The sequence below is a fragment of the Aedes albopictus genome, chromosome 1, assembly GCF_035046485.1.
Source record: "Aedes albopictus strain Foshan chromosome 1, AalbF5, whole genome shotgun sequence".
NCBI classification, from domain to species: Eukaryota; Metazoa; Arthropoda; class Insecta; order Diptera; family Culicidae; genus Aedes; species Aedes albopictus.
Genome location: NC_085136.1, coordinates 82,042,891 through 82,062,975, shown reverse-complemented (window position 1 = coordinate 82,062,975; position 20,085 = coordinate 82,042,891). Strand labels below are relative to the sequence as shown.

Sequence of the window (20,085 nt, the reverse complement as noted above, 5' to 3'; positions counted from 1 at the left end):
ATTTAACACAAGATATTATTCCCTTTATTGACTCCATAGGTCATCGGAGACATCTTTAGAACATGTGTTGCCCTTGCAGTACTGTTAATATTTCCTGAATATCTCGATGGATTGTCCAAATCCGTCCTTACAAAACATGAATACTCGAAATAATCACCAAGGATTATTTTCAATTATTTTTATCGCTCTTATTTGCACCAATACTTAAAAATATGTATAATGTTTGTATAATGTTTGTTACATCAACGAACTGCAGACATTTTGGACGATCTGATTGAAGTCATGCCTTGACTACAGATAACCGTAGATGGACTACAATTAGAGCTATTTACATGCGGAAAACAACGATAAGCTCTATAAACCAATACTACATCGGGCACGAGTAAAGAAATACCTCGACTATATTCCTGAGTACCCGGGATTGTCTGGTTGAAGTCAGGCCTTGAGTTCATTGAGCTGTAGATAAACTGTTATTACATGTTTTACCTGTGTGGAAACTCTGTGGACTACATAAACTCATATTCCATCATGTGTTAAGGAAAAGGTCTCTCACAACTATTCCTAGGAAAATTTGATTTTCCTAAGCGAAGTCGTGTCTTGACTTCAGAGAACCGTAGATGGACAACAATGAGAGTTTTTTTTTATGCACGCGGGAAACAACGGTTGACTCCATTAGCCAATATTACATCGAACTGGAGTAAGTAAAATCCTCAACTAGAATCCTGAGTACACAGGATATCTTGAATGAAGTCAGGCCTTATGTTCTATGAACTTTTGATGAAATGTGAACACATGGTTTACCTGTGTGGAATCCCTGTGATTTATATAAACTCATATTCCATTATGTGTCAATGAGTAGATCTCTTAAAACTATTCCTAGGAAAATTTGATAAACTAAGCGAATTCATGCCTTGATTTCTGAGAATCGTAGAAGGATAGCAGTTAGAGTAATGCATTGGCGTAGCTAGGGGGGTTCCAGGGGTGCCTGGCACCCCCTAGAATAAATTTGGCACCCCCTAGAATTTTTCCAGTAACCTAAAATTTAAAATTGCACAAAATAATTCCAACATGTATTAAAGACACATTTGAACATAACTTAAGCACTCCCGGAGTTAATTATATACCTGTTGTACGTTTTAGCGTTTTGGATATTGGTAAGAACAATCAACAGACTTCTCCATGGATTCCTCCAGAAATACCTCTATCTATTTATACAGTGATTTCTCTAAGGTTCCTTTATTCCTCCCGATATTTCTTCAAAAAACTTCCCTTTCGATTCTCCAGGCAGTCCTGAAATTTCTGCAGAGATTGATCCAGCAATTTCTCCTAGGATTTCTTTGGAAATTCATACTATGATACTTCTTGGAATTCTTCTAGGGATTCCTCTAAGAAAATCTATTGGGATTCCTTCAGGAATTCCAAGTTGAATTTTTCAAGACAATCTTCCGGGGTTCTTTTCAGAAGTTCCTCCTGTGATTCTTCCAAGAATTCCATCAGAGACTTTATTCAAATATTCATTCAAAAATTTCCCATAGAATTCCTCCAGGAGCTTCTATTGGACTTTCTCCGGAAGTTGTGGTTAGGATTCCTCAAGCAACTCCTGCTGTGATTCTTCCAGCAATTTCTTTTAGAACTCCACCAAAAGTTCTCACTGTGGTACCTTCAGGAATTCTACTAGGGCAGTTCTTCCGCAAAATTTCCCTGGGATTTAAAAAAAATCCCTTCGGTGATTCTTTCAGAAATTTCTTCAAGGATATATACAGGACTTCCCCCAGAGGTTCTTCCAGAAATTTCATAGGGGATTTCTCCAAGAACTTCTATTGGCTTTCCTTTATGAATTCTAGCTGGAATTCTTCAAGCAATTCCCATTAGAACTCCTTAAGAAATACTTCTAGGAAATTATTCCTGGCATACTTACTTACGGGAAATTTTCCTGAGATTCTTCCAAAAATTTCTCCTGCGATTCTATCAGAGATTCCTCCAGTATATTTTTATATAGGGATTTTTGAAAAGATTCATCCTGGAATTGCTCAACAAATTTTATTCATGGGTTTCTCTAGAAACAAATCATGGTTTTACTCCTGAAACTCCTCTTGGCCTTCTTCAAAGAGTTCCAGCTGAAAGAATCCCAATAGAAACCTCTAGAGGAATCCCTAAACGAATTTAGGGAAAAGCAGAAATTTCCATTGAAATCCTAGGAGGTATTACTGGAGAAATCTCTAGTGAAATCCTATTAACCTTGTAATTAAAAATTGACGAAGAAATTCTCAAAAAATTTTTCACAATCATTAAACGAATTTCTGAAAAAAATAGTAAGAATTCCTAAAACGAAATAAAAAAATAAACTCCTAGTCTAGTAATAATGGAATTGCCGATGAAATTTTTAAAGAATGCGTGAAAGATGTTAAGTAACAAATTCCAAACATGTTACCAAATGAATTCTTAAAGAAATTGCCGAAGGGGATCCAAAGATATTATCGAATAAACTTGACAAATCCAAAGGAATTACTGAGAGATTTCCAAAAGAATTGAAAAAAAACTGCAAAACATTTTCCAAATAAATTGCCGGAAATATTCCCTGAACAATCACCGAAAGATTGTTTTCCCAAAAATACACATTTCTTGTATTATACGTACAAACCAGGCTCGATATGATGTTGGTTTTACATAAGTCAAAATTAGCGGGTTAATTTTTCCCGCGACGCAGTATATCATTATACTAAGAAATTGAGGGTGGATCGCTATTTCCTTTTACAAAAAAAAGCAAAACAACCTGAAAACTGATAAAACTGGCACCACCTAGGCACCCCCTAGGAAAAAATCATAGATACGCCAATGGAGTAATGTATTGGTATGAGAATCAAACATGTTAGCTACTGAAACCGATATAATATAGAAGAGGAATAGTAAGCTTTTCGATTGGACACATGAGAACCCATGATGGTTTTGTTGAAGTCAGTCCTTGAACTCAATGATTTGTTATTATAGATTTTTGTATGCATGAGACTCCTGTATACAGTGTTGCAAAAATTCATCTCATTCATTTGAACACTAACCAACAATTTTTTTCAGTCATTTTTCCTTCTATTCATGTTCAAAACGATTTCATTCAATCAGAGCACCTATCAAATGAGCTGCGCACGGAACACGAAAAACCCTGCAAAATTCCGCCAGACTGGAAAAATGTCGAATGTCGGATCAAAGTCGGGTCAATTTCTATCGAATGTTGGGCCACTGTTGGACCAACATCGAACAACTATTGGGTCCATGTTGGGTTTGGTGGCCAAAATAATAATAGGTGAATGATAGGTTGATGTCGGGTTTGACGTCATCAATGATGGTAATAGCTTTAAACCTACAACACCACCAATTTTGCTTCAAAGCTGGAGCACAATTGAATGATATGTGGCTTGACTGAGGCTGGAGCTAATGCCAATTGAATTATCAGAGGCTATTCAATTGATATTCCGATAGTAAATGGAAAAAATTAGTGGTTTCCATTCTCAATTTCAGCTTTAAATGTCGGTTGATACTGAGACTTCGCAGCACTGCCTGTATACATGCCCAAAAACGAAAAATAAATTGGAATATAAAAAAAAATCCTAAATGTAAATCTTAATCATCGTCATTCTCAAAGTGGTCTTGGTAGATATTGTAAGCTTATAGTCTCTAAACTGTATATACACTGTGGTGCATAATTGATCGGACAAACGCCGATTTTCATACAAAATGACCAAGTTTGAGATGCTGTAACTATAGTTTGCTTTGGTAGATTGGGCTCAATTTTTGACACGCAACTGCGAATATGCTGAATGTTGTGTATACAAAGTATAAAATGTTTTCGTTCACAGGTTTGGGCGTGGCAAGGCGTTGAAAATATTGCAAAAGTGATCGGACAGCGGCACGCGTGTAAATCAAAGGGGTACCGCTGTCCGATCACTTCTGCAATATTTTCAACGCCTTGCCACGCCCAGACCTGTGAACGAAAACATTTTATACTTTGTATACACAAAATTCAGCATATTCGTAGTTCCGTGTCAAAAATTGAGCTCAATCCACCAAAGCAAACTATAGTTACACCATCTCAAACTTGGTCATTTTGTATGAAAATCGGCGTTTGTCCGATCAATTATGCACCACAGTGTAACTCATCACGTGAATATGAACAAATTGAATGTTTATGCATTTTTGCACGATATGGGAATGGTTTTGCGCGTATTTTACAAGAAACAGTTCAGCGCAGCATGTACAGTACAGTTCGTCAGCATGTACATAACCTCAATCATCTCGTATAGCAAAAAATGTCTTTGGATTTGAAAATTTTAAAAAGTAATAAACTAGGCTTCTGATACATTTCTGGTTGGTTTTCTGGCATTGATGGATATAGGTTCTGGACCATTTGGGCAGGAGCACCTATTTTGGTCACTTGCTGCTATAACTCACTCAATTTCAAACCAATTTACATGAATTTTTGTGCATGGCTAGATACTGTGCGTATCTTAGTCAGTTGATTAAAAATTGACTGAGTTACAGCAGCAAGTGCCTAAAATAGGTGTTCCTGCCCAAATGGTCCCAGTTTATCGATAATATCATGTCCAGGAAAAGTCATGAGCTATACGGGAATACCACACCAGTGGCAGGAATTCTTATCAACATCTGCTGACGCAGAGACATATTTGATCTGCTGTGGATACAAACGATGGCAATCATCACTTCCTTCCCCTTCCTTCCCCTTCCCCACGCAACCTGACGTGGCAGGCGCAATTGCAGCTACTGGAAAGTCCCTCTGAGGATTCCGCCTGATATCATACGGAGAATATCTTCAGGAATCCCTTTCAGAAAGCAGCTCACGTAATATTTCTCCAAATACTATTCGGAAAATTTCTCCTGGAATCCAGAAATCCACGACAGATTCCACCTGATATTAAACTAGCTGTTGTTCGGCTCGCCATTTTCTCTGTAGTTCAAGTACGATTGGAGAAACCTTGGAACTTGTGGATGCTATCGACTGGTGATTTTCTACTAGAGGGTTTTCGGTCTTGCAGTCTGCGGTGCAGTCAAATCGACATATATTTTCTATACCCAACGATTCAACGGTCTATGCCATCTTTCTCAAGGGTTCTATTGAATTGTCGCAAGCAGATTACGCTTACTCGAGACTATTGCCGATCTATTTGACATTATCTTTGACAATGCCGTTATTGTCATGCTTGCCCTGTTGTCGAATTTCAGCTTATTGTCGATCATGACTTCAGTGAACGCTTAGAGTTGATCGTACATCCGTCTGTGGTGACCACTGCCTGTTATTCAGACTTGCGGTTGTTGACCACCACGTCCGTTTTGTGGTGCGCGAGTACCAAATGTGTCTACCTCATCCAGTCCTCCACTATGCCAATTGCGTGCGTTGCTGTCAGTTCCACTTCCTCTATCTCCTCGCCGTATACCACGAGGGTAATATCATCATATGCCGCGTTCCATAGTACTGGGCCCAGGATGAACTCCTGAAATACCCCTGCAGCAGTGGTGGAAAGCATCATGCGCTTGACGTGTTTTTTGGTACGCATCAAACACAATCTTTGCTCACGCGCTCACGAACCCAAAAAGAGAGAACGGTTCACGATTTCCCGGATCGACGAACCAACACAAAACAAATGTCGAACGAGCAGAATCGCAGTTGGTTCGCCAGAAGGATCACAATGTAGAACACTTGGTTTGTTGCCATTCTTTGTACACTTAAAGGTAATTAGTTGGGTGTTTTTTGATTATACTGGTCAGGTACCATTCCAATAAATGATATCGAAGAAAAAGTTTATCAATATTTGATTTCGTTACAGAAATATCGGCCGCAAACCTCTGTGGGCTTCGTGACCGAGCGGTTAGCGGCGTCAGTCGTTTAGGTGTCTCGTAAGCCTCGGAGTGTGGGTTCGATTCCCGCTCCAGTCGGGGAAAACTTTTCGTCAAACGGAAAATTCTCCACTGGGCCACTGGGTGTTATGTGTGTTGTCCGTTGTCGATTGTTTGTATTGTTCAGTCTGTAGAGGCCGTAAGGTCGAAGACGGTGTAATTGTCTTTTTTTTAAATAAAAATGCATCGCGCTTGCAAAAGATGCGATGCACTCGTTGGCGTTCGTGTCGTATGATCGTGAGCCACAGACGTACGAACACCATCGCACAGGAAAGGTTTGCGATGCGATGGCATTTTTTTGTAGCGCGTAAGCACACGTTCGCGATCAATTTCCACCACTGCCCTGCGGTGATGTTGTAGTGAATCTCGCCTTCGTCGTTGTCAAAGCTTAGCACCCAATTCTGAAAGTAGCTCACCAGTATCCGGCATAGGCTAATCGGGACTCCTAGGTGGTGTATGGCACACTCGATGGCGGCCCAGCTGACACTGTTTACCGCATTCTTTACGTCCAGTGTGACGATCGCGCAATAGCGGATTCCCGTTCGCATTTTTTGGAGCGCTATCTCGGCTGTTTTGGTTACAGCCCTAATAGCGGCCACCGTCGATCGATCCTTCTGGAAGCCGAATTGGTTATCCGAGAGACCAGAGTCATCGGGTTTCTCGGTATAGACCATCAGCCTCGACAGAATGATCCGTCCCAACAGTTTTCCGGCGGTGTTCAGGAGGCAGATAGGTCTGTATGCCGACGGGTCGCCAGATGGCTTCCCAGGTTTGGTCAGTAGAACCAATCTTTGCCTTTTCCTCCTCTCCGGAAATTCACCTCTGTCTAGGCACATCTGCTTAGCCATTCTGAACATGTTAGGGCTAGCCTATATGGCCGTCTTGATGGCTACTGTCGGGATACCGTCCGAACCCGGAGCCTTGTTCAACTTAAGCAACTTCGTTATTGGGATGGGTTCGTCGTTCGTCGGCAGGGCCCTCGGTATGGCCGGTTTGACCATAGGGGACGGGGGCCCATCGTCTTGTATCGTGCCGCGCAAACAGCGTTTCCACGATCTTCTGCAGCATCTCGGGGGAGCAGCGTTCCGGGGGTGCAGACGCGCACTTCGTGTTGACCATGACTACTCTGTACTTTGTGGGGTCGTATTGGCTGCCTGGTAGAGATTTTCGAAGCACGCTCGCTTACGTTCGGTGCTAGTTTAGCCAATCTGCGGCCTCACTTCGTTCCATTCTACTCTCATCGGTGCGAGCTCTTTTGCATCCTCCTTCTAGCTCTAATGCAGGATGCGCGGAGTTCTGAGTAGGAAACGCCTTAGCATTGCGGCGTCACATGCTTACGACTTAGGGTTCCGACTTGATCACCGCTGGATAGATCGTTGGTGTTACCCTTCATAAGCAATCGCTCCACAATGTTGGACCGATTTAAGTATGTACCTACTAAAACTCGATAAAAATCTCCATCTTCTTCCGCATGGCCGGAAATTGATTCATCTTCGTCCCAACCACTTCTAAGTAACGTATTGCACACACCGGCCCTGTCAGCACACTTCCATCAGCCAATATTTATTCCACTTGAGTTCGAAGCACAACCACTACCCACAGCAGCAACAAGTACCTCAAGCACTCTACTGAAGGCAACACTTGAACTCGTGCAACATTAACAAGTTCATCGCCGCAACCCTCCTCCACCGTGTAACCTTTCGCCATCTTCGGATGAGTATAGATGACAAGAAAAAAAAGTCCACCCACCTACTCAGCAAAAAATGACGAAAACGAAACAGTTTCGATCATTTTCTCAATTTTACCCAATGGAGCAAAAAAAAGAAGGACTAAAAAGACCCCGAGTGGACGGACATTATGCAGCTTCCAGAAGAAGCTCGGACGAAAAGGTCCGGGTGGTGTTGCTTCATCGGTCGTCCCTCATCACGTGTTGACCTTTTTTTGCTGGGTTCAGTTCAGGAAAAAAATGCTTGCCCATTCCACAGCAGACGACGAGGTGACAAGAATGGGTTCAAGTATCGGGTTTGCGCTACGTTTGGTTATTTTCTTCCGCTTCCGAGAGAGCGGGCAGGCTGATGCAGCCTTAGAATACGCAGAAAATGCATTGATGGGAACTCAGTGTAAATGAAGATAAAAATGAATGGATAAAGTGTATGAAGTAAAAAACACATTACATTTTTTGGAGACTGAAGTAACTCTTTATTACTTTGAATGATTTAAGATGTATATAGAGTCATCCGTTATATTGAAAAAAATGGAAAAATTTATGGTATCCCATCAGATCAAGGCTTTTTAAGTCCCATTTCAGGACTCAAATTACTGTGCAAAATTTGGGCACGATCGGTTATGTCTACGTTTTGCGCATCGCTTTGAAGTTTATATGGGTTTTACATGAGAAAACATACTTTTTGCACTTCCCTCATGAGAAGCTCGAATTTTTCTAAAACCATGTAACCGATAATGTGAAAAACTTTGTCGAAGACCACGAAGTGATCTGAAGCTTATGAAAAAAGTTATAGCGTTAGCATTGCTTGCTAAAACAGCATGATTTTGTTGCTATTGTTATTCCTGTACAGTCAGGTTTTTTACGTGGCCGCGTAAATGAAAACTCCATACAAAAAAAAAATTTCATCGTTTTATTTTTGCATGATTCGTCGAGAAATGGCGAGACTTTTTTACGAGGTTTTTTGGATTTTAAACTGAGTTTTTTTTTACGCGGTACGTATCCCCCGCGTAAAAAAAAACCTGACTGTACATGTTAAAACTTAAACACATGCATGCGGTATGTGTAATATAACTTTTTTTTACAAGCATCGGATCGCTTTGCGGTCTTCGACAAAATTTTTCAGAACATCCTAGGCTATCATTTTACATTATCGGTTAAAAAGCTTCAGAGAAACTTTTTCAACTTATGATAAAAACGCAAAAAAGTATGTTTTCCCATACAAAACCTCATACAAATTTCAATTGCAATGCGCAAAGTGTAGACGCAACCGATCGTGCTCAAATTTTGCACAGATACTCAGGGCCCGAAATGGAGCCAAAAAAGCTTTGATCTGAGAAAACAATTCCGATGACCCACGCTAAACAGTTCTTAGAACCTTCTCAAAACCTACTATATATTCTACTGCTTCTTCAGTTTGGCGTAACGTTACAACTAGGATAATGGTTGCTTATTAGCCTCTGTGTTCTCAGCTCAGTTCAGTGTTTTATTAGCACTTCCTTCCACAGTTATTGACTGAGAGCTTTCTCTGTCAATGATGATTTTACATTTGCGTAGCAGGCACGATACGAAGATACTCTACACTCTTAGAAAAAGTCATGTAAATTTAAGTTCACTTGGATGCACATAAAAGGAGCGGCCCGTTTGACACAAATTTACGTCTTTTATCACAAATAAAGTCGAGCTAGCAATCGCTAGAGCCGAAGCGAGAGATAAATCATATGTAAGTAAAATAACTGGATTCGAACTCTGGTCCGCTGATTGAGAGGCACGCACTATACCTCTCGGCTGTATCACCGAGTGGTGAGACAAATGATAAATGTAAAACTGTTTTTACCTATCTGGTCAGACAGGTTTGTTGACATCTTGTGCAACCAACTCGAACTTACGTGATGGATGTAAAATTGAGTCAAATTTGCCATTCAGTCATGAAATGTTTACGAACGTTGATGGTTTACGTCACGTGTAAATTCCTAATTTTTTAAGAGTGTATGTTCAACGAAATCAAGGAAATTTCCCTTACATTGGTCCAACCAGGAAACGAACCCGTCACCGCCAACATGGTCTTGCTAAATATCCGCTTACCGCATAGGCTATATAAGTCCTCAAAACTTATTGAACTTCAATTTGCAGCTTGGTATTATCACTCCGATCCTCCCAGATTTGTTTATTAATATATCCAGAATTCCTCAGCGATTTCTCGAATTCTCCCTTGGAATCATTAGGCGGTTTATACACAATTTTACGGTTTATCCTATCGGAATTCCTCCCGAGATTTCTCCCTGAGTTCCTCTTCGAATTTATCCCGGGATTTTAATTTGGCAGCTTATAAGGAACATTACTTTGAATTTCTGCAAAACTTTCGAGACTTCATCCAGATGCTCGAATTCTTGGTATATGCACTCATGTAAGTACCTCAGCAACACTAGTAAGACATAACTCGATACATCTTTCATTAGTCTTACTATGTTTAAAATGAAATAAAATTACCTTTTTGAGTTGTTGTGTCTTGATTTGCGTAGTGTCGTTTAAGTGTTTATCCAGAGGATTTACCAGATTTGCTACCAAAGTTTTTCATAGCATATCTTTCAGCATTCTTTCAGAGATTTCCCCCTAGAGTACCTACCTGGATGTCTCTCGGGATTTTTTTTCTAGAGATTCTGTCCAAAACACTTCCAAAGTTTCTTCCGAGACAACTACAGAGATTCCCAAGAATATTTCCAGCAGTTTCTTCTAGAATGTTTGTTAAAATTTTACCGGTACTGTTTTCCAATGATTACTTCTGGAATTCTTTGATAAATTGTTTGGATTTCTCAAAGAGTTTGTACCAAAACTGCGGCATAAGTTTTTTCAGATATTTCTTGCACATAATTTCTTGGTATTGTTCTCGGAGTTTAACGTGACATTTCTCCTATAGTTCCTCTCGAGATCTCTCGTAGCCGTTTCTTTGGAATTTCCTTCACATTTTCGGCAGGAATTACTTCCAGGAGTTTTCCCACAATTTCACACATTTTTTTCCAGAATTTCTGTAGAAGTTCCAAGAAGGTATCAAAATTTGCTGTATACAGTATTTAGCTTGTCAGAAATATGTTTGAGGAGTTTAAGATCACGACTTCAGATAATCCATACCGGTTTTCCTCTCGGGATTATTCTTACAAGTTTTTCAGCGATGTCACGATGTTTTCTCTGGATTTTTAGGGCCTTTCAAGAACCGCCCAGACGAAATTTTTGACAATCTTCTATCGAAATGTCATCACTCTATGACTTTATTGTAGACGCTCCACAGTAGACCTGGCCGATTTAATGTGTGTAATACATCTCTGATGTGCTGCAAGCACTAACAATAATAAGAAAAATTATAGAAGTAGTCGATCCTATAATTTTCCAGGAAACATTCAATGAATGGCTGTGTAGTGGCTCCGTTTTATAGGAGGTATAAAAGTCACACAGAACGTTGGGAGTGACTTTGTTAAGCAAGTTAATGTCACTGCGTTGAAGCTCCTGTTTCTGGAATGGGGTAAAATAATATCCCCCTTATTTCCAGGCTCGGAAACCTAGGCTTAAGCGCAAATACATTCCCACACATGTCCTCATTGGGACAAAGTCTGCTTCTCAGCTTAGTGTTCTATGAACACTTCCACAGTTATTAACTGAGAGCTTCCTCTGCCAATGACCATTTTGCATGCGTATATCGTATGGCAGGCACGAAGATACTCTATGCCCAATTGCCCAAGGAAGACAAGGAAATTTCCTTTACGAAAAGATCCTGGACCGACCGGGAATCGAACCCGTCACCCTCAGCATGGTCATGCTGAATACCCGTGCGTTTACCGCCTCGGCTATATGGGCCCTTACATATACTCATCTTAAGGCATAATCTTCAAGAAGTTTTCCGGATGAATGTCAGGATAAAACATTTGTTTTATTATTAGTGGAGAACTGCATATCTCATACATGTAAATGTATTTTTTCGCAAAGGCCTGGCTTGCCATAGTAAAAGATTTTTCAACTGAAGCATTCAAACAAAGAGTTTTAGTGAAACACATTAATTCTTCCAAATCCGTAAACTCGATTAAAGCTTACTTTTCAGAGAAAATCCCGAATGCATCATTAGAAAAATTTCTGGAGAAATCCATAGAAAAATCCATAAGAATATCCCTGACATATAACTCAATCGATCCGGGGAGAAAATGCTGAAAAATGCTTTTGAAAGCCCTCAAACAATCGCAGGAGGAAACCCTCGAAGCATTCCTGTAGGAATTCCTAAAGCAATCTAAAGCAATCCTTGAAACCCTAGGAAAAAACCTTGAACTTACTTGTTGAAATTCCTGAAAGAATCACTGAATGTTTACAAAAAGAAATCTCCGGGTAAATTCAAGACGCCATCCCTGAAAGAGTTCAAAAGGTTATCACTAAAAAAACAGGAGAAACCCTTGAAGGAATTTCTGACGAAATTCTTAGATTAATTTCTGTGAAAATAACTGAATAAACTGCGAGTAATTCCTTTGCAATATTCTGCAATATTTTTTGGGGAAGTTCCTTGGCGAAATTTTAGAAGGAATCACTGAAAAGGAAAAAAATCAGGGACAATCCCTAGAGCCATTCTGGAAGAAGTCTCAGAAGAAAGATATCCTGAAGTGATCTGAAGAAGAATTCCTGAAAGAATCACAGAAGAATTTCTGAAGTAAAACAAAGGAGGATTCCTGAAGGAGTTCCAGGAAAATTTTCTGAAAAAAATCTGCAGATGATTTTTCTAAGAAATTCCAGGCGAAATTTGCAAAGGATTTCTTAAATCTATTCAGCGAGGAATTCCTGATGGAATCTCAGGTGGAATACCAGAAGAAATTCCAGGTGGAATTACCAATGAAGTCCTAGGAGAAATTTCTAAGGCAATCCGCATGGGATTCCTGAAGTAATGCCTAGAAGAATTCCTGAAGGAATCCCAAGAGGGCATTCCGAAAGTGTCCTTGAAGGAATTCTGGGTCACTTGAACGAATTTTCAACAATAACCTTCGAATGAATTCTCGATGAAATCTCTGCAGAATTTTCTAAATCAATCTCAGGAAGTAGGTATTCATGAAGAAAATCCAGGTGGAATACTCAGAAGGAATTCCAAAACGAACTCCTGAAGGAGTTCCAGATGGAATTCCTAGAAGAATCCCAGAATAATTTTCTTTTTCTTTTGCTTGGAGGAGTTCTTGAAAGAAGCACAATAGGAATTGCTGAAGTATGTAGTTCCTGATGGATTCCAGAGAAATTGCCCAAGCAATTCCGGGAGGTATTCTGAAAGATACTTCAAAAATAATCCCGGAACAATCTCAGGAAGAACTCCTTAAAGAATCCCTGAAGCCCTGGAAAAATTCTTCGAAATACCCCTGCAGTAATTACACTCGGGACCCACCTTCTTAATCTAGTTGAAGTCTGAACTCTTATATGGCGGTCTGATTGACCCATGGAAGAAGCCTGGGGTAAGAACTTGTGGGCTCTCTTCTTGTCTCTCTTTTCAATCGCGAAATAAATCTTCGGGAGCAAAACGACCGAAAGAATCTTGGAAAATGGAATTCAAATTCACATTTACAAGTGTCGCGAAAATATTGCAGCCCACTCGAGCAAAGCGTGACACCAGAAGAATGACTCGCCGACACCGGAGAGGTCCGTTCCGGGTGAATTCTTGACGGTGACCTACTCTGATGACTTGAACAATAGACGCAAACGAAGACGATACACACCAAGCACACACTTTCCCACAATCAACCCACACAACTCCTACGGGGAACCAAGGAGAAACATCAGAATCGAAAGAAAGGGTCAAATATTTACCCTACGTTAGGTTTGCTCGTCAATATGCAATAACCGTCGTCATCGTCTACGTCTTGGTCTACGAGCTTCTTTCCTTCCTTACCGACCGGAGAAGACCGTAATCAGCAGGAACGTGCCTGAGTGTGGAAAATTGCACCCACAATGCGAAAAAGAGGCAGGCTGTTGCTGCAACTAGGTACCTACGGTTTCCCAGAGCCGTAACTCCATCATCCTTTGAAGGTGAATATATGACGAAGCCACACCTAGAATTTTCAAGAGCACAAATCTGAAGAACCAAATGTTCGTTTGTCCTAAAAAGTTGATCGATTGGTCACCACCAGCGGGTAACCAATCGATAAACTTTTCAGCGCAAACCGACATTCGGTTCTTCATATTTGTGCTCTTGAAAATTTTAGGTGTGGCTTCGTCATATATTCACCTGAAATAACAATGAGGAACGGGTGAACGATGACGACGACGGCTAAGATGCCTTTTTTTTTTGCACTCGGACCGGAAATGAGATGACGGTGATGATGTAAAAGGCGAAAGTAGATGGGTACTTGCGCTTATTATCGACGGCTCTTCAACCCGATGATGGCGATGGAAAATGGCATTCCATCGTTGCATCGATTGAGGTCCTGAAGTGTGACTCGAATTCTGAGTCGAATTGAAATGAGCTTGGGGAGATAAGCTTTACAGGATATGGTCAGCTTTCTCGCATTTTCCATATTCCTGTGTTCTTATTTCTGTCTTTCAGGTATTTGAAAATCTTTTTTCTTTTCTGCTTGCATATTTTTTTTATCTTTCTTGAACAGTCTATTCTCTGTCTTATTTACTTATTTTCGTAAATTTTAATGTATTTTTCATTTTATGTATTGTTTTTCATCTAAACTTTCTTTTGAAGGCTTCTTGATAGTTTCTTCTATTTTAAGTGTGACACCATACAGCTTGGAAAGCTCTTTAATACCACAATAACAGAGCAATTGTCAATTTAAAAACAGATCCCACAAGTTGATAACGACGTTGATGAGGAGACTATAGTTTCAGTCACAGTTGTTGCATTTCAACTGTCAGGTCGAAGCATCATCGCCCGTGATATGTGAAAACAAACAGGCACATTTCAGTATAGATATGAACACTGTGACTGTGTGGAGTCCTCGGTACGTTGTTCTCCACTTCTGGAGCAACAATTGACGATGCCGATGGCGTTGGATTCCCACGGGAGGGATAGTTGAACGAAAGCTGTCATTTCAGATGTCATTTATCCCGCACTCCTCCAGTCAGCTGTTCTTTGTGGCAGTTTTCCCGGGTCCTGGGGATGCCTCGGTACTGGAACGTGCCTATGGCCGGTACACATTGAGTCGTCCTGCTAACGCTGAATGACTGTTTTTTTTTTTATTGTGGAATGTTGTTTTTCCATTCTAGGAGCAGAAAAACTCATTCCGAAGCAAACGGCCATGCCGTCCTGTACAAATCGGCCATCCATTTTTACGAGCACGGATATTTCAACAAATCGTAAAACTGCGGAATCCATTTTCAAGCTACCCCGCCGTCAGCCGGCGGTCGATGACCGAGTGCTTCCTCGGGCTGCTTGGAAGAGGAAGGGTCATGTTACCACAAAGTCATAACCGATCACAACCGGCAGAGGAAACCTCATTCAGCCGCTGCTGTCAACCCGAGCCTAAAGGAAGCAAATAAAGTTATATCGTAAAACAATGTTAATGGTCAATAACTCATAAAAAAAAATCATGAAAAAGAGACGAAGTGCGAAAATGATTCTACAACTGCGGTTCGCAACAACCGCCACCCGGTCGCATAAATTTTAACCACCCGTTTGCAATTTGTTCGATACATTTGATCGGTCCCTGGATATTTATTGATTTGTTCAACATGATGAACAACTTTTCAATACTTGGTGTAGTAAACGACTGGTGGGGGATTAGAACTTGCCTAATGGCAAAGACCGATTTATCGTGAAGACTCGGAATGTTGCCCTCTTTCGAAATCGTCAACGATAGCAGCTAACGCCTTTTAGATGGGATTCCAAAGCTTTTTTTAAACGGATTTTAAAGACGAATGAAGGATTCTCCCTGATACCATACTGACGATAACACCGAGGATCTCAAGGAGAAGGTTTCTCGTCGATGCCTAGCAAGGACACCAGCCACTTGTCATCCGAATACTACCCCACAGTAAAAAAGCGAGCCAACATCTCTGACCCCCATTGTGCGTTGAACCCCATTTTGACAGCAAAAAGTTTGTAAACAGTTAACTTTTCTGGACCAACACTTGAGAAGCGCGTAATATTTTCCACAACAAAAGAGAAAATTTTCGAAAATACTAGGAGAATTATGTTACGATAAATAAAAACGTGTTCAAATTAGGCCGCAATTGGGGATGCAAAGAACTTAAAAAAAAATATCACTCGTAAACTACGGCCAAATCAAATGTTTGACCTGAAATAGATGATGACTTATGCCGTTTTTCTTTATTATCCAGTTCCAACCTGGGTTGGAACTGGATCAGATCACAGTTTCAACCCCAACCCGACTTCGGTTTCGGTTGTACTAAAGTTTGTTTGACGTTGTTTGTTTACACATTTTCCGCCAATCCAGTTCCAACCCAGGTTAAAAAAGAAAAACGGCATTAAAAAACATGGCCGCATCGCAGCCGGTTGAAGGACACTTCCTGGAGTCCCGCTGAGGATTTCACTTGATATCATATGGAAGAGGAAAATATCTTCAGGAACCCACGAAATATTCCTCCTGGAATCTCATGAAAAAGCCATGTGGGATTTCTATAAAATTTCTATGGAAAAATATTTCTGGAAGTCAAGTAGGATTCTTCCGGGTGTCCCACGGAATGTTCCTCCTGCAAACACATGGAGGATTTCTCCAGGAATTCTGCGGAAAAAATCTACAAAGACTCTTCACGGAGGAAGCCTTCGAAAACTTAACTGATGATTTCACCTGGAATCCCACGGAGGTTCTTTCTCGGAACCATATTTGGGACAGTTGGTAGTGTTCTGGAACCGGTTCCGGGTGTCTAGCCGAAAGTGGCCGAATGTAAAAGAGAACTAAACCAATATTCGCGTCACATGAAATGACTTTTTGGGTATCCTGATGAACATTTAACAAGAAAAAATCTCAGATCATACTTGGGAAAATTAGAAGTATCCTGGAATCGGTTCCGGGTGTCCTTCCGGAAGTGGTCAAATGTAGAAGGGAACCGAACCCCATGCATGTGACACTTCAAATCGCGGCTTTTTCGATAACCTGATGAACGGTTTAGGATGTCCCACCGGAAGTGGGCAAATATAAAAGTGAACCAAACCCACACTGAAAAGCGGCTGACAAGCATAACAATGTTTTTAAACTAACCATGGCAAAACATGATCATCGACCCACCAACGCGTCTTGTGTGCGTTTTGTTTCTTCTTACATCAACCGGTTCGAAGGCCGAGTGGTAGCGTGCGAGCCTGGTGATGTCAAGAGGTTCTTGGTTCGAATCCGGTTGCCAACAGAAACTTTTTTTAATTGAAAATCAAGTCCATGGTAAAATTGAAAACATAATTCTGTTGAATTAAAACGAAAATCAGTCTGCACAAATTTAATGGCGTTGTGTATTTAAATTTACCCTCAGAATAGTAATTTTCACCGCAAGCCGCCGTTCAGTGCACACAGCAAAAAAATCTTGTGATATCACATCATTTTCGCTGCACATCAGTCGCGTCGTAAAAGTGATGTAAACAATTACATCATTTTCAGGCAACAAATTAGCCGCCGCAGCTTGAGAGGGGGTCTAGCAATCGCTTTGAGGGGAGGGGGGGGGTTCAGTAAAGTGTGACAACTCATACAAAAGTTTCAGAAGTCTCATACAAAAAGTGTGACAAAGGGGGGAGGGGGGGTTGAAAACGGGCAATTTTTGCGTGACATAATTTATGGACGCTCCCTAAGTAAAATATTGGCATGGATTCGTACACTGATCCGTAGATTGTGAGGCACATCCCTTACCTCCCGTCTATTTCACCGAGTTAGAAGGAAGTTGATAAATATGATACTGCTTCCAGGTATCTGCTGAAATGGGTTTGTTGATACTTTCCGGTGCCAACCAGGGTGTGCATGATGAGTGTGATAATTGTTGGAAAACGATGTAACCGAGTGAAACTACGTTCGAAAATGAATACATCACCGGAAATTACGCGCCTGAATAGTACAAAATTAGTTGCTGTGCATGCTTGCGGTACATTAAATCGCTTTTTTGTCAGTAACCTGATGCACGAATAATAAGAAAATAGACAGATTCCACATAAGTTACTATCGATAGTGTTACTAGTTCTGGGTATCCTGATGCAAGTGTCCTGAACCTGACATATACGAGCGTCTTCAAAGACACAAATTTAGAGGTCAAAACATGTAAATTTACGTCTTCCAGGACTTATATTTTCTTAGCGTCTAGCAATCGCTAGAACCGATATGATAGTAAAACATAGTGTAAATCGGGGTAGTTCGGCCACCCTAAGCAAAAGTCGTTTTAACATGCAGAAAACAACGATAAATCTCTCGTTTATTATGATTATTATTGATCATAATGATTCTGATAATACTACGCAAGACACATGAAAATATAAGTCAATTCGTGTTTATATGCCAATAAAAGATTTTTGAAAAAATGTTTGATTTTTGCGTCGATTTTAAACCGTCGCGGTAATTTGAGCACCCTATTTTCAATGAAGATTTGCTTCCCCTAATGTAACACAAACTTAATACGCACCGATAGACATTGAATTGTAGTGTGTCAACGTGATGTATACAGAAAATAAACTATTTTTGAAGCCATCTAATGTATTTGAACAACAGGAGTCTTATGTGGTGTGTCTATTTAGCCCTCTTCGGTGTAATTTGGCCAACGTTTCTCAATTTTATTTTTCTAATTTACTGTGAGCTTAAACTTATTTGTTCTAACGTTTCAATGGCTTCCATATCAGACCAGTAGTAGAGCTGTTAGGTCGGTTTGTTAAAAATATTAGATTTTAGGTGATTTTATGAGGTGCTTACCCCGACTACCCCTATAAAAGTATAATTTTGACATACCTGGCTTCGAACTCAGGATCTCTTAGCTCTCGGCTATTTCACCGAGTTAGAAGGTGGCAGATGAATATGATACTGATAGTACGTTTCTGGTGAAGTGGATTTGTTGACATCTAACGCAACCAACCAGTACTTACAAGCAGTGCTGAAAAATTCATTTCGTCATATCTGAGTTCAATCACTTACAGCTCATTTTAGAAGCTGAACCTGAGAATATGGTATATGAAAAACTTGTGCGGCTAGACCAGTTCTGCAAGAAAGTCACGAAAAAAACGATATTTTTCGAATATTTAAGGTAAATGTCACGGACTACCTTCGAAAAATGCAAATGATATTCACGGTGAATATCATTTGGCATTTTTCAAAGGTAGTCCGTGACATTTACCTTAAATATTCAAAAAATAACGGGTTTTCCGTGACTTTCTTGCAGAACTGGTCTAGCCGCACAAGTTTTACATATACCATATTCTCAGGTTCAGCTTCCAAAATGAACTGTAGGTGATTGAATTTAGATACGACGAAATGAAATTTTCAGCACTGCTTACAAGATGCGCGTAAAATTGAGTCCAATTTGTGATTCAGTCTTGAAAATGTTTACGTTCTTTGATGCTTCTGTCTCGTGAAAATTTCAGAATTTTTAAGTGTGCAGACCACATTTAATACTACTGGTAATGATCCGGAATCGTTTCCGGATATCCTCTCAAAAGTGGCAAATATAAAGTATATGTACCAAACTTATACATGGGACACATCAAATCGTGACATTTCGATAACCTAATGAACAGTTAACAAGAAAATAGGCTCAGACTACATAATACGCTACCGATGGTGTTGCAGAAGCAGTGTTGAGTGCTTCAGCGAAGTTACGAAAGTGAACAAAATCAATGGAAGCAATAGATATGTGTAAGAGAACCAAAAACTTCATATCTAATCTAATCTAATCTAATCTCACACTAACGCAGCCATTACTTGAATGCATCCTGGAAAATGAAGACTTTCCAAGTCTATCATTTTTCTTGTCTAACGGCCAGGCCAACTGCGCAGCATGTACCGCAGAGAAGATTTCAAGGGATAGAACGATTTAAACATAGTCAATATTTGAAAACATTCTACACCTTGAAATCGAGGGAAAAGATGGAAGCGTGGACCTCCCGTACCAAACGCTTCCAGATAACGATATTGATATTTAAACATGTTCGCATATATTAATATGATGATGTGTACGATGATTTGCTCAAAAAGATTGATTAGTGCGCCAGGAATGGTGGTAAGATTCACTGAAAAGAGAATAAAGGATTAAGTAATAAATACGAATAAGGCATAAGTGATACGCTCGTTACAGTTACTATTTTTCGAAAATTGTATTATTATACAATAAAATTACCAGAACAGGCCTGAAACAAAAGGTTTATTAGCAGTTAAAAAAATCATAGACATAACAAAAATACATCAAATTGTAATCTGGAATGCTAGCACTTTAGGCATCAAAATAGCAAGATTAAAATTTGATGCAATGTGGTAGATCTTACACCGTAACGCACCATTCTAAGGTGATCTACCCACGTTACG

General features: G+C 40.1%; 1 protein-coding gene across 1 annotated transcript in view; it reads right to left on the bottom strand.

Annotated features, from left to right (window-relative positions):
* LOC134288673 (uncharacterized) overlaps window positions 1-20,085 on the bottom strand; it is a 130,802-nt gene that overhangs the window by 80,969 nt on the left and 29,748 nt on the right. The gene's annotated exons all lie outside the window — the stretch shown is intronic.